This window comes from Sipha flava, unplaced genomic scaffold (assembly GCF_003268045.1).
Source record: "Sipha flava isolate LNK unplaced genomic scaffold, YSA_version1 79_pilon_pilon, whole genome shotgun sequence".
Lineage (NCBI taxonomy): Eukaryota > Metazoa > Arthropoda > Insecta > Hemiptera > Aphididae > Sipha > Sipha flava.
In genome coordinates this window covers 108,251-124,077 of record NW_020273620.1, presented here as the reverse complement: position 1 = coordinate 124,077, position 15,827 = coordinate 108,251, and the positions used below count along the sequence as shown (strand labels likewise).

Sequence of the window (15,827 nt, the reverse complement as noted above, 5' to 3'; positions counted from 1 at the left end):
ATATTATAAAAGCATTAATGACGTAATAACCGTCGAGCACTGCATGTACAATTGTACAAATAATATTTTATATTATAACGTCAACCGTCAATCTCAACAATAATAACTACATAAAACTTTTTCGACTTATTAGCTGCAGTCGCCATTTGTTGTTTCTTATTATAAGTATTTTCCATGTGCATAACTATTTATATATTTCTTTATATTAATACGATTATTATATTAGCATGACAAAACACATAATCCCAATAGCCAAAAATTAATAAATAAATATAGGTATTATATATGTTATGGGGGGTATATCCCTCTCAACCACCTCCCTTAATTACACCTCTAATTTCAAATGCTAAATTACTATACTATACATTTGAATATATTCCACATGATGAAATAATAGATTTAACACTATCCGTATCATTTTTTTTTTTTAATACCGTTATTAATGTTCATATTATTTTTAATGTCAATATTTGCAATCATGGATGTTTATATTCATATAGATGAATTAAATTTAAACTTTTACATGAAATAAAATTAATATTTATTTGCGAGATAAATAAATATAACTGTATGCGCTTCCCTCATTAAGTTTCTTTACCCATCTACTGTCAACAAATAATACAGCACTCTCTTTCAATTTGAATGACTACAGCTGGTAAACAAAATCCACAATGACTTCCACTCGACCTCCTTGGGGAGGGTTCTGAACGTGTTTGAGTAGAAAGACAAATTTGCTAGATGTTGAGAATAGGTTTTTGAGTATACACGAAATAATTTATTATAATATAAATATACACGTAGGTATCTTCAGTAGTGTTATTAAATTTATTACTTTTGGAATAATAAACACTAAATATAAGTGGAGTTGTACAAAGATGCACGACGTAAATGCCTTACTTAACCTCAACCGAACTAATACCATGAAGATTACTGAAAAAAAGTGGACCACTAAAATGGCTAAAGCAATAAACACATTTAATTAAATAATATTAGATATATCTAAGATAAACATATTTTTAAAAAAATACATACAATACGAGTATCAATTAAATGTATTTGATAAGTTTAAGTGATGTTCAACAATTTATAGTAATCAGTAATATGGATTTTGCAACGTTTATTTTTAAATATTTAAAAATTGCCAACAAAAACTTATTTAAAAACAATACTTATTTGATGACCGTAAAAAATTATAAAATAGTTTATGTAAGCATAATTTATAAAAGAAAATATTAAATTACCTTTAAAAAATAATTGCGAGGATTCCCTCAAGATCCAGAATTTATTTTCATTTGTAAATTATATATATAACTTTATTTATTTCAAATACTAAATATAAGCAAATTAATAAAATGAGAAAAATTAGGCTACTAAAGTTAGCTATAGCAATAAATACATTTTAGAAAATATATATAACGAGCTAAAATTAAATTTATTCAATAAATAAAATGGTTCACATAAACTGATTTTAAACAATGATTTGATTTATTGATGTGATGCAATACTTTTTGTTTCAAGTAGACAAAAATATTATTGAATATTGATATACCTACTCAATTTTAAAAGAAAAGATAAATATATGATTTCACTTTTATGCTTTTCCATTTTATATATATATTTATTTTTTTTTCATAAGCTCTTTTGAGTAGTATAACTATACCAAAAGTGGTTTTCAATATCTCATTAGATTGGAAATTGAACTAGAAAAGTTTATAAAAAAAAAATAATAAAATAAAAAAAATTGTTATCGAATCTCTATAAAAAGTGGATGTGATTCTACATTAGTCAATGTTTGGAAAAAACTATTTTTAATCAAATTTTAGCTAGGTATTAGTTAACAATATATTTACACGACAACATTTGCTAACTTTAAGTAAGTATCTAATTATATGATATAAATTGAAATATTTTTAAATTCCATGTTTCTAAAAGAATTTTTAAATTGTTTTTTTATAATTATTTAAGAAATCATTTTCAGGTATAAAATAATGAAACAGGATATCATTGATAGCTATTATTATTTTTTTAATCGGATATATAGTACAAATCTTATAAAATCTATTTATAATGTAGATTACGAAACTAATAATATTATATTATTTTTAATAACAGTTTTATAAAAAATTACGGAAGTATTAAACTTATACGATTATTGTCATGTATCATGTGTCAACACTTTATTTATAAGTTTTATAACCACAACAAGTTAGGATAAATTGGGAATAGAGTTAAATATTTCCAAAACCTACACGTATAAGTATGGTTATGCGTGTGAAAAAAGTGTTTGGAAAGTAATTTGTACATAGGAAAAACTACTTTGACATACTTTTTCATACAAAATCTCAGTTCTTAAAATCTTTTGGAAATACTTTGGCTTTCTCTTAATAATCTTGGCTAAGCTATTTTAATTTTTGAAATGTTGACTTCCATAATCTTTTCTGTTTATAAATAATAAATAAATATTTAAATTATATCCAGTTATGGAAGAAAAAATAATAATTTTAAGTTATATTAGTTATCATATCAGCCACCACTCGCAAAGCTGATTTTTTATTTAAATCTAATAACTCTAAATAAATAATAAATATTACTTATTTTATAATTTATCGTAAAATATTAAAAAGAAAAAAATATAAATTAATTACTTGTTTTTATTAAATTTAAAATAAATATTATTAATTTATATTTTGCATTATATTAAAACAATATTATAATAATTATACGTAGTAATGTGAGTTTGTATTATACAGTGGTATAAAACTATATTATAGAAGGTATTATTCACATGGTGTAAAATTATTTTATACAGACAATATAAAAAAAAAAAAATGAAAGCATTATTTTTAGTAACTCAACTATTATTTTTTTAGTTGTACTTATAGAATGGATCTCCAATAAAGTACAGTATTATTATAAAAATTAAAAATATACAATATTATTGTAATCGTATCCATTTAGAATTCATGTGTTAAAAATTACTAAAATAAATTTATTGTGCTATTATAATATTCAAATATTATTTATTTATAGGTAAAATGAGATAGATAAACTATAAAAGTATTAAGTATAGTTTTATCTTTATTTCTATTTAAAAATATGTATTTCTATGTATAATATACATACGTATGTTACCTATATCATGCATCTATATCATTGCAAATCGAAAGCATGACCAAATATTAATTTGGTGAATTAGGTGAATAATTCTTGTATTTCCTATGTGTTTTTTTTTAATTTTTTCTAACTTTTTAGCCATTTTTTTCAATTATTCCATTTTAAAATAATTTATATTTCATAATTAACAATAGCGTGATAACCTTTGTTAAATTCCTTATAGTTTAAGGTACTACAAGGTTCTATACGATATAATACTAGTATAATACCGATATAATATGATTATACAAAAAATAAATAAAATACCGTATTTTAACATCTCTAATTATAGGTATTTATATTTTGTATAATTAGTCTATTTTTTTATAAAATAATTTAAAATTTAAAATATAAATTAAAATAATTTAGAAGATATTTTGGTAGTCATTTAAATGATCGACAATGATTTAATTTATTTTTAATCAATAATAAATTTAAAATAAAAGTATCTACATAGGTATACCTAATAAGTATACATGAATTAAAATATTAATAGCAAATAATTCGACTCCAAATGTCAAACTTTCATATTATAATAAATTTTCCTATTCTAAAATGTTAATAACCTAACTCTATAACTGAATTTGTTTTATATTTTTAGGCTTTGAAACAATACGGCCATTACGAATACATATAACTGTAAATGTAGAATAGACGCTTTGGCTTTTTTTTTTCTAAACACAATATTTTTCGAACATAAAAAAATATTAAAAACTTCTATCGTAACATATTATCTTCTGGCGATATACAATTCAACGTAACTGGTTGATACATTTAGTTGGTAGACATAGGAAAATTCATTGTTATTATCAAAATAAAAAGTCAATATCTCAGTAAGTTCAAATGACAAGCTATACAGATTACTATGTAAGACCATATAAGAGGTTATAAACTATCATGGCCTACCTAGCAAAAAACAAGTGAGGAATTCTTTATTTTTATTTATTGTAGTTTGTTAGTTATTTTCCCATTCTAGTAGAACATAAATATCATATTTTCTAAAATATAAAACAGAACGTTTATCCACATAAAACATACATGTGTAATATGAGAATGCACGTTTAAGTTACTTTACAATTCAAAATGACTAAGAATATATATTTTTATGGAACTGACTTTGTATTATATTTGTACATACATGAGTATAACTTTTTATTTTTTTATTTTTAACATTTTTATTGTAAAATTGGCCAATTCGACTAGTGATTTTTTTAAATAGGCTCTTCAATGCCTGTAAGCTACATAGTTTCACTCTTTTGTCTCTATGCGTGTCTATATAGCGAGGGAAAATATTTTTTTATTTTTATTATTCTATATAAACCTTCCTCCATAATTCGAATTTTGAGCTATACAACTTTTAGTATAGTGGGTAGAAATTAAATAATTTCTCGGATCATTGACCATATGAATGCTTTCTAAGGTAAATAATTTCTATATTTATTTAACAAATTTTATAGAACGCCTCTATACGATACAAATATTTAATCAAAATAATATAGAAAAGACCACCACAACATCATTTTATATCATTTTATTTTACTTAATCTAATAAAAATAAAAATAAAATATTTTTAATTTTAAATTAGTTTTTATTTGAGTTTATAGAATGACTGTATATTTGCTTTATATAATAATAACCATAATATAAAATATAAATAATGGTTCAATCTAACTGTTCAATTGAGAGTAAGATCATAAAACCTTTTAGTTTATTTACATAACGGTATGTAACATCCGTCAAATCCATTATTAAAAATAAAACCATCTTTTTCCATTACAAAACCATCTCTAACCTACTCGCAACAGCACACTCAATTTTATAATAAAATTTTTAAAGAACACTTAAATCAAAAATATTGATATATCAATCGCCATTTTTTAGAAATAGAAGTCAAATATTGATTGCATTTATATATATTATTTTAATGATATATTCTCAATTGATTCTTTCGAACATTTTCATGATTAGTATTAAAAAAATTTCGTATATACAAAACCAAGTAGGGGTATAAATATAACACAATCAGACGAAGTAGTACATGCTTACGAAAGCCTATCGATAACAAAAACCTCTTAAGAATAGACATTTTATTTTTTTCTAATTCCATTGTCAATTATATTATATAATGATGTGTAACAACCCTCTCAATAACGGAAGCCTTTGAATGATGGGCATTATTTTGGGGTCTCATTGATGTTTGGTGAACAAACACTTTACACAAAGCGTGGAATACATGGGCAAACAATTGTTAACTTAATTTTTACGTGAACTGTGAAGCCATTATCAGAAATAACACATTTGCAATAAGCAATGATAAAAACCAAATACTCTTCGGGGATTTGGAGAGGACAGATCACTGATTTGAGTAAATCATACGCCATCGCTTTAATGACACAAAGACATTATTAGAGTAGTGATATAAATATGAATTCGACGAACATAATGTTGTGCATAAATATATACGTGCGAGTAACACCGATTTTATGGAGCTCGAAAGGTACGATATAAATCGTAGATAGGACATATGTATATTATATTTTGATCAGGTCTCAAATTGCAAAAACTATTGGTGATAAATATTAATAAACAGTTATTCTATGGTCGGTATTATTAGTTCAATAACATATTATTGTCACTCTGTAGAACGTATTTATGCAATAACAATTTTAATGGAACTATAAAATTCGCTGCAAATTTAGGTGTCGATATTTATAAATCGTTTACAAAGATCTCAAGACAAATAATATGCAACATTTTATTATTTTAAAAATAGAAAATTATAATTCATAAAAAAATGTTCACTAAATTTCGATAATTTAAGTGTACACGTGATTAAAAAAGTTATTGAAACACGAAAAATGTCTAACACAACTTTAAGCTATATTTTATTGTCTCGATACACTGAAATCGCGATTCAAAATTTGAAGTATGATAATAATAATAGTAATAATATGAAGTTTTTAAAGTATCAAATTACTGTAATATTATAACAAAAAACCATTGTAAACAAAGGTTTATGATTTATATTAAACTTTCTTTAGATACGATATGAATTGTAAATGACGTGATATTAAAATTACAAAATACAACATCGAAAGTTACAATTTCAATCAAAATAAAAGATAAATTAAAATAATATCCCCAGTAGAGTAATTATTGTAGTTCTTAAAACCGAACTCGTAATATTTTCAACAAATATTTGGTAGTAAGTACAAATTTTTTAATCAATATTCTGCTGTGAAAAGCTAACATTATAACTCTATATTAGGGATGAGCAACTCAAAGTAACTAGAGGGCCAATTTTTAAAACTTTAATATCTGGTGGACCATAGTATAGAAAGCAAAACTGAATAAAAGGTCATTAAAATTGACAATTAGCATTTATTTTAAATAATTTGATTTTACGACTGAACCAATACAATAAAAAAGTGTCAAATACCTATAGCTATATTGGCTAACAAATATGGTTATACATTATATTTAGACATTTCATGATTAAGCTCGAATCCAATACTATAGAAAAATATAATACCTACATTTTACGATAAAATAGTTAAAATTAAATACTGATAAACGCTAAAATGTTATGAAGTAATTTGAAAAAGTAGCACGAGCCAGATAAAAAAAGTATTCGACTCGGATGCAGCCCACGAGCCACCAATTGCCTATTCCTGCTCTATATGAACATCTCAGAATAACTAACCGTACAATTTCACTGTTTTTGTCATTTTCAAATAAAACCGAACATTTAAATTTTTACATTAATTTAACAATTAATCCAATTTCATGTTTAAAATGCTTATGAGAAGATTTAATTTTAAAATTAAGTATTATTGTTTACTATCCTGAAACGTATTTTCCAAATAAATACAATACAAATTTCAACTTGAATAGGTATACAATTGTAAAACTATGTTAAATTCCTCGCTGTACCTTTCAGAATCTAAATCGCAAAAAAAAAAAAAAACAATGTCAGCCAAAGCAACACAGTATTACGTCCTATACAAACATACACGTCCAATTCAAATAAGATTCTCACCAATTTCATTCCATTCCATGGATACCATTGGGATTTATATTTCCGTGATACCGATTGTATTATTTACTTGTCAGTTGTCACAGGTTATAAACGAATTGTTTATAAATTATAGTATACGTTAACGTTTCAGAAATATTGCACTCTACTACAAATATATGGGCATCGAACTAATTACACATCTATATACTACTATAAAAGTATTAATTAGATCTGTTTATTATTATTACTTTGTGTTCTATAAATTCACCATAATTTCTTTTCGCAGCCATTACTAATTAATGTGGCTGCTTTCTACCTTGTTCCCTTCCGTAGAGCACCAAACACGGCCGAAATCATGCCCTGCGTCTCATGATGCGTTTATCAAATGAGTAACCGTCGTGCCTATAACTCAAATACATATGCTTTGTACCTGCTGAGTTTATTTTAATGTAGTTATATAACATATTAACATTATAATTAAATATAAAGTTGTTGTGTTATCCCGTTATGGAAACAAATAAATAAACTTAGTTATAGGTGGTACTGTAGTATATCATATAATATTTCTTTAGTACGTCATATTATATATAATCCTCCAAATTAAATTTATTATTTTTTATTTATATAGCTTAATGCGCTTGTAATAAATTAAAAAATATTACCTCATTTATTATGAAAAAATTAAAAACTAAATATTCTAAGATGGGGGCCAGATTGTTAATTTTTAATTTTCCCCAATTCTTTAGAAATATTTTTAACTTATCTAATAACTAGTATTTAACCAAAATATCACCTAACCCTTTCAGACCCAGTGTCCTCTATAAGAGACAGTATATTATTATATTTATTACAATTGGTATATTGGTATATATTGGTATACAATCATATATTGAATTTATAGGAAAAACACAGTAGAATCCGAAAATAGTTCCATAAATGATTTGGAATTTGAATTCTCAGATATACCTGTATATATACATTCTTATCCGATTTTATTTCACAGTTAGGTATTCATTTCTTGAAAATGGTGTGTACAAATGTTCGTAGTTTAATAACCGATAATGGTAATATATTTTTTTCTCATTCGTTAACAACTACTGTAGTATTTTGAACTGATCCCCAATCTAATCAGTTTGATCAAACTCATTTTATGGTATGTTTTGTACGTATCTCTTAAAGTGGACATTGGGACGCAACGGTCGTATTTCGTAATCGTAACCTCGACGCCGTGCTGTATTGTGATTATTACGCGCACTTATTACGTGTACTTAGTAGTAGTAGTACTACCAAATAACTTTTATACAAATTAGCATTATTATTTATCATGATCTATTGAAATATATTATACATTTATATAATATTACCTATATTATAATATTTATGATAATTATTTTATTATTATATTTATTTAATTATTTATTATATACTAAATGGCTAGAGGGTTACTCGAACATGACATTTTTGATTTATTAGGCAATTGTAACATATCAAAATTGGACAAATTGGTGTAAAGAAATATTTTGCAAAAAAATGTACACATATGTCTTTATGATACAAGCAATTGTTTTTTTCATTTTCATGAATAAATGTACAATATATTTGTTATTTTTTATTATACATAGGTAATCTATGATCATTTTTTTTTTATACTTGGTAAATAATACACACAAAAATTTGTTTGATTTTATTTTTATTATAAAATTAATATAAATATGTATTTTATTATATTATGTTGCGTTATTTACTTATTCAAAATTTTAGAATTTTATGTCCGTTTCAAATATTTTAACAACTATTATGACTCAATGTCACTTATAGAGAACATGCTCCTAAATTCGTTAGAAAACCAAAAAAAAAAAAAATAGGTTTTAACATTTTTTTCTCTTGTTATAATAAAGCCCATAGTAAAATGAATATGCAAAAACAAATTTTTATTCCACTAAAAAGAAACTCCGGTCTGAAAGGGCTAGAATAATTTAATAATTAATTAAATTATTAATTCGTTCAAATATTTTAGAAATATAAAAATGTAATTGTATTCCTTACCAGCTCTGGAATATTTAATGGATTGTCCTGTAAATATAGAAATTACTAAATAAAAATCTGAAAATTATTGATGGAAAAAGATAATTCATAATTATACGAATTCAAATGTTGTACACAAATAAAATTAAATACATACCTTAAAAATATTTCGAGCAATTGTTATGTCAAATAATATCTTAAAATATTAATTTATTTTAATTTTAAAATTAAACAATTATCGCAACCGTTAGTCTCAATTTTTTAATAAGAAATATAACGTACAATTGTTTCAAATGATTCCGTAATCAATAATTTTATTAAATTGGGAGGATTTTGTTGTTATATTCACTACAAAATTTCTATACATTTCTTAATCTAGTGATTAAAATCGTAAATCATTACATTATGAGTACCTATGACTTTCAATGAGTATCTTAGTGAATCTTTCGAATATTCATCTGGTGTTTTGACATTCCATGTAGCTTCGCGCAGAAATGGACGTAAATTAAGTGACATTAAATATAAGATTAGATTATAATAGAATATAATCTACAAAAAAACTAAATATCATATTATAATATAGATTTGTTATTTTGAATGCAAAGAAATGTGTGATGTTTTTATAAACACGAAAATCTGCTACTGGAGGTTACACGAAGAAGTATGAAAAAAGAAAGCAACGCATATACTTCATACACAAATTCTTAAATTATTTTATATAAGATTATATATTATAATTAAAATTATAAATTATATTGATTATATTGTATAAATTATAATGTATAATATTATATACACACAACTGTCGATGTACGGTCTGATTACTAATCTAATTATAATGGGTCGTGAACATTATTCCACGCGTATGATATTATCATCACTATTGTTTTACCTCCAGTACTCTTCTCCAAGCTCAGAAGTTTCCACTCCCCCATCCCACCTAACATTTTTCGCCTAACATCCGTATCACATTCGTATACCGTATTTCACCTGGGCGTAAAATTTTCGACGACTAGAAACTCCATTTATTTATTCCGCCATCGTTTTTGACCTCACCTCGGTTTAGGATTCAATTTAGAATTGAGAGCAGAAAAAGATCAACGTATAAATCGCAAAAATCTGTAAATTCTAAAATCTACAATTATGCCAAATAGTTGTGCACATATAGTTGTTGAAAACATAGCGTGCCACGGTTTTTAATAGATATTTTAGAAATAATGAAAAATTCGAGTCGTATGCTTGGAATCACGTATAGATTGTTCTGCGACAGTAAATGGTATATTAGTGTGTTTGCGTGCACCATCACGATACCACTTTGTGTCGTCACCGTTATTACCCCCTATCAATAATATTTTACATACACGATATCTTAACCTGACCTGACAATCAATTGTTTATTAGTTATCATTTATAACTAACGCGGGCATTTGTGTCACGTCAAAATGTTGACCTCGGCCTCGGACAGCTGGTACAAAAACTTCCGCCGTATGATCGAGTGCGTACTTCTTACAATAAAATCGGTTTCGAATCCTAGGAAATAAATGTCCCGTTGCCCACCCGTGGTCCAGAACCCGCCACCACCACAACCGTCTACGCAAGCGTTCCGACACGAGAACAAACACCTTATTTGAACACTAGGACAGCTATCTAAGATAAACTGTGCAGCTGGTACCGCGAGCGAGATGAGACGATTGTTAACGTAAAGTTCGGCGTCATGACCTACGTTTACGCGTAAGCCATTCCATAAATATTTCAAGTGCCCCCCCCCCCCCCGTCGGTGGCGCCGACGTCTGTTTCTCGTTGCTTAAAAATGAAATCCGAGTACGACTGCTAAAAATGTTAAGTATATTGCGTTGTAACTGAGATTTTGAAACACCCTTCTGTGCTAAACGCGAATTGCTGCAACTTTTTTCAGCCTTAGTACCAGTACGCCCCCGGTCAACCACGGGACCGTCCACCTAAATTGTAATGCCTAAAAGCCACTGACCCCCTCCTTCCTCCAATCGCGCGCGCGCGCACACACACACACATCCATTGTAATAACACAACCACCGTTTTCGAAGACGGTGAACAATGTTCGGGTCCGAATTCGGTCGTCGGGCCGTTTATACGCCAGTTCGTTAATAATACATATAAATGCTCGTAGACGTGTTTACGTATTTTCAAATAAAACAAACGGTCGGACGTAAAATATTTTCTTTTGAACGTACGGATACGGGTTAAATGTTTGGGAAATCTGTTAAAATATATATATGTATATATATGTGTGTAATATATACCTACGGCTGCGAAGCGGTAGTCCGCGGCGACGTCGTCTTCAGCGAGGTGGACGCAGTGGAGCGATGGATGATGGTGTGTCCCTTGGTCTCCGGAGGAACGGCCGGGAACGCGACAGCGTCCCGTGCGTAACGGGTGTACCGTTAAAATGCGTCCCTGTGCACTGAGCACGTGCGTTGGATGCGTCCCGCGGTACTGCTACGGGGCCGCGCGTACAATGGGAAATGATGTGGTGCACGCGTCGTCGTACCGGTCAGGTGTGCTCGCTTCGTCGCTCGCCGCTGGGCGGATCGCAGCGCGGCAAGCCAACACGAGACGAGGCGCGACGCGTGACTGTCCCGCGTCTAGCACGGCGGTGCGAGGCGGTGCGATGTGTAATGCGCGGTTTTTTCGGTTGCCGCGACCGCACGCACGCCCGCATGGCACGCAAGCACGCAAGCACACGGTAACGCGCCGCGCCACCTCTCGGATCCACCGGTAACCAATCGTTAATTCACCGGGCGAAAAATCAACACCTATTACCATCACTCCTAGACCGCCGCCGTACGGTGTCCGTGTCCGCGTGTGCTGTGCTGTGCACGGCTGGAAAAACGCCGTACGAGACAATGACGCGGACGGCTACCGTGTATTGTGTACGCGCGGGGACCACCGCCGGATCCGGGTCCAAGGAGACGAGTGCCGTTGGCCGGAGATCCCTTGAAAAATATTATCCGCTCAACGCAACGCTTATACGTTTATCCAATACGCATTGGGTGTATTAATAAACTTGGAAGGAATAAATTCGAGTTTAATAAAAAGAGCAAAAATATAACGAAACGGACGGTTTTCAATCTTATAAAATCTATAGATTTAGAGCCCGTTCAGATCTTGAGGCCCCGGTCCATTGCACCCGTTGCACCTCCACTGTTTGTACTACGCCACGGCCCGCCGTTAAGTATTTTCCGCCTTCCCTAGAGCAATAATCGCATTGACACTAAATACATTACAAATCGGAATTGTAACGAGCTGTAATCGTCCGCGGTCACTTTTCGCTTATCTTTAGTGGAGCTAATACGATAACAATAAATACGCATAACAGTAATTATTGTCGTCTGTTGTCGATGCTTATCTGATTTTGCCGCTTCGATTTTTTAAAATCGTACTCCGCCCTAAAGTAACGCATGCTTGCGCCCTAGCGACGATCCTGTCGTGCACCCGCCACGGGGTTGAACTATCACTACAGTAAGCCCCGATCACGTCCGGCACGCCTGTACACGTTCGATTTATTATTCAATTATATTATCGTTTACCTGTACATTTTGTACCGTTTTGCACAGTATATCGTTAGTTTTTTTTATAAGGCGCGTGTACAAAAGTGGACAAAGTTTCAAACTCTCCCTAAAATTGTAAGAAAATGAGCATTTATATTTGTATACCTACACTAAATATTAATCAGTAGTTCTATGGTACATGTAAAATACGTTTATTATAAAGAAAAAAACAACCTATCAAATTCCCCGTCATTGTTGGTTATTATTGTCAATAATAATTATTATTGTTAGCGTAATCCGTCACATCCTTAAAACTCTTCCCAAAATATTATTTTGTATACGCACTTGATTATTGTTATTATAATTTATAATGGATGACTCATGACTTAGACATCGATATCGATTTGAATAATTATATTTTTTTAATACATTTATGAAATATATGGAATATACTTTCTTTTAACCTTGTTTGCCAACCATTAAACATTGAGTATTTCTCCGAATAAAAACTACCCGGCTATTATGGTTACTGTTATTTATTTATAATTTTCCTAAAATCGAAATGTTAATGGACTTGTGTTAAATTTTTTAGAGATAAAATTACATAAATTACATTTTCAACGGAACAGATTTTTTACTCGACTGAAAATGTTTTTTTTTTTAAATATTCTTGAGTGAAAATATACGTAGATATACGAAATATGTGATTGGGGTGACAGGAGTTACTTTTTTTTCTTTATCACGCTCCTCATACGCACCTGCTATACTACAATATACATACACTATAAAACAACCCCGGCGTACACACTGAAACTCGCTCAGAATAATTATAATTATTAAATCGAGACCTACTCTGCGGCGTACACGGTCGTTTATTATTAAACACAGTGCAATCAGACGTTTGAGTTTATTTTATATTCTACATTTTAAAAATCGTTTATTTTAACTTCAACAAAAACAAAAACAGACGTGGGTAATACACGTTTAAATAAATTTTTACATGACAGCATATACAAATATATTTCCATAATATAATATTTTTTATTCGACTCAGTGGTATTTTTAATGACATCACGCAAGGTTCGGAAAAAATGACTATTTGATTTTGGCAAAATATTATGTACTATGAGTGGAATACATTATATTTTTCACAAATTGTTTTGCAATTATTTTTAAATTACATTTGACTCCTATCGTGGGCTCCGAAAATTTTACAATGTGATGTTCATTTTGTGACAGTAAAAATGCATCAAAAAATACATAATTCGCTATTACATAGTACTACATGTACTATAAATACATGTAGCTCCTGTAGCCTACACTGATTAGAAAATACATGTACTGCATTTTCAGAGCATAATACAATTCTTAATTTTGAATGTAATTTAATAAAATAATACGGAAATATGATATTGTTAAAGTTGTTACTGATAATAAAAATTTCAACCATATTGATTAAATGTATAATATATTCAATAGTCTAATGACTTATATAAATTAATTTAAACTGAAAATCCCAGTTAATCTTTAAATGAATTTATATTTTTTTTTAAACAATAAATAAACATCGAAAGACTGACGAATAGGTATTACACGACCGAAAATATTTGTGAAATAGTGAACTTTTGACCCAAAAATATGATAATAATAATGATTTATCTTAATAATTAATCGATTATATATTATTATTATTTATTATATGTGTATTATACAGTTGAGTATGGTATCAAAAAATATTTACTAGGTATAATTTTTTATAATGAACCGTGCTATATTGTACTTATATATTTCTGTATTAATTTGTATAATCTATTTAAATTAAATGTAATTGATGTATTTATATTTAAACCTCTATTCAAACTGTATAATATAATTGTTTACTCGATAATAAAGAATAATTATAAACGAACATTGATGAAGAAAGTTTTGGACTTAATTGTATATCCAATTTGGAATTTTAAATACCTACTAAAAACCATATTCTCATTAAATCAATAATAAAATGTATTAAATTCCAACGTTCAGAACACTGAAACGTTGCTGTTTATGATAGAATTTATTTTAAGCTACGGTCCGGGCTATAATAACCCGTAAGTATTCTCTGTTCGATTTTATAGTAGCGTGTACTGGACGTCACTAGTTTTGTCGGTTAGACTCCGGAACGCTTGTGAAATTGTCAGTCATTGATTGATTTGTAACAGTTAAAATGAGAGATGAGTTCCGTTTTCAACAGTTTTAGAAGAAGAAAAATAATGACTGCATCAATGGTCCGTCCGAGAATTTCAATTAAATGTTTCTTTGTCCACGTACAATGCATTTGCTTGTTACTTGATGGCCTCATATTACCAATGTGAGTTGAAAATTATTAGTTTTATTTATACCGTTGTCACCTAGTCTTGTCAAATGATTATCCTCCTTACTAGGAGTGTATTCTCGTGGGGGGGGGGGGGGAGACGAAGCAGTTGCCTCCATCCATGGTCTTTTTTCATCAAATTTTGATTATATTATATATTTATAATATACTAAGAAAATATATAAATATGTGTATGAATTTCACCCTTTCTAATAAGAAGGGTCTAGAGACGTCACGTTTCTATACATATACAATTATCAATATTATTGTTGTCGTAGGTGTGGATACACTATAGTGTAGGCTGTCTTTTTTACTTCTTGTGTCATAATTATAAGATAAAATTATTTCGGTCACCAGTCGACTGAAGACATTCAGAGGATCTCGGACAGCAGCCGTATAGAGAAGAATTATTGGTCTGAAATACATTTTGAATATCTGAATTCCATTCTGGAGTGCGGTATATTGCATTTTTCCCCGTATTCTTGTATCCAACTACTCGTATACTTCTGACACTTTGTGTAACTTAAGGAGTTTTTTTTTTTGTAGTTTACTCCAATGCATTTTGCTATGAAGTACGTTCAATGTCAGTTCTATTTATTTTGACTTAGTTGAGCCTTTCCAATTCCTGCTGTATACAAACCTCCAATAACCACTGGGTCATTATTCTGAACAAACGGCAATTTATGTTCTTCGTGTTCCTTTTTGCTATATTATGATTATGTATTAAACTATTTAACTTACATGTTAATT

At 28.9% G+C, this 15,827-nt stretch overlaps 1 protein-coding gene across 1 annotated transcript in view; it reads right to left on the bottom strand.

Moving 5' to 3' along the window:
- Positions 1–11,830, bottom strand: part of LOC112692993 — a 348,829-nt gene extending 336,999 nt beyond the window's left edge. The window contains exons 1-3 of the mRNA XM_025567839.1: positions 11,477–11,830; positions 9,219–9,245; positions 7,421–7,574 (exon numbers count right to left, since the gene is read on the bottom strand). The gene's annotated coding sequence lies outside the window, so the exon portion shown is untranslated. The remainder of the gene's footprint in view (positions 1–7,420; positions 7,575–9,218; positions 9,246–11,476) is intronic.
- Positions 11,831–15,827: the final 3,997 nt, after the last annotated feature.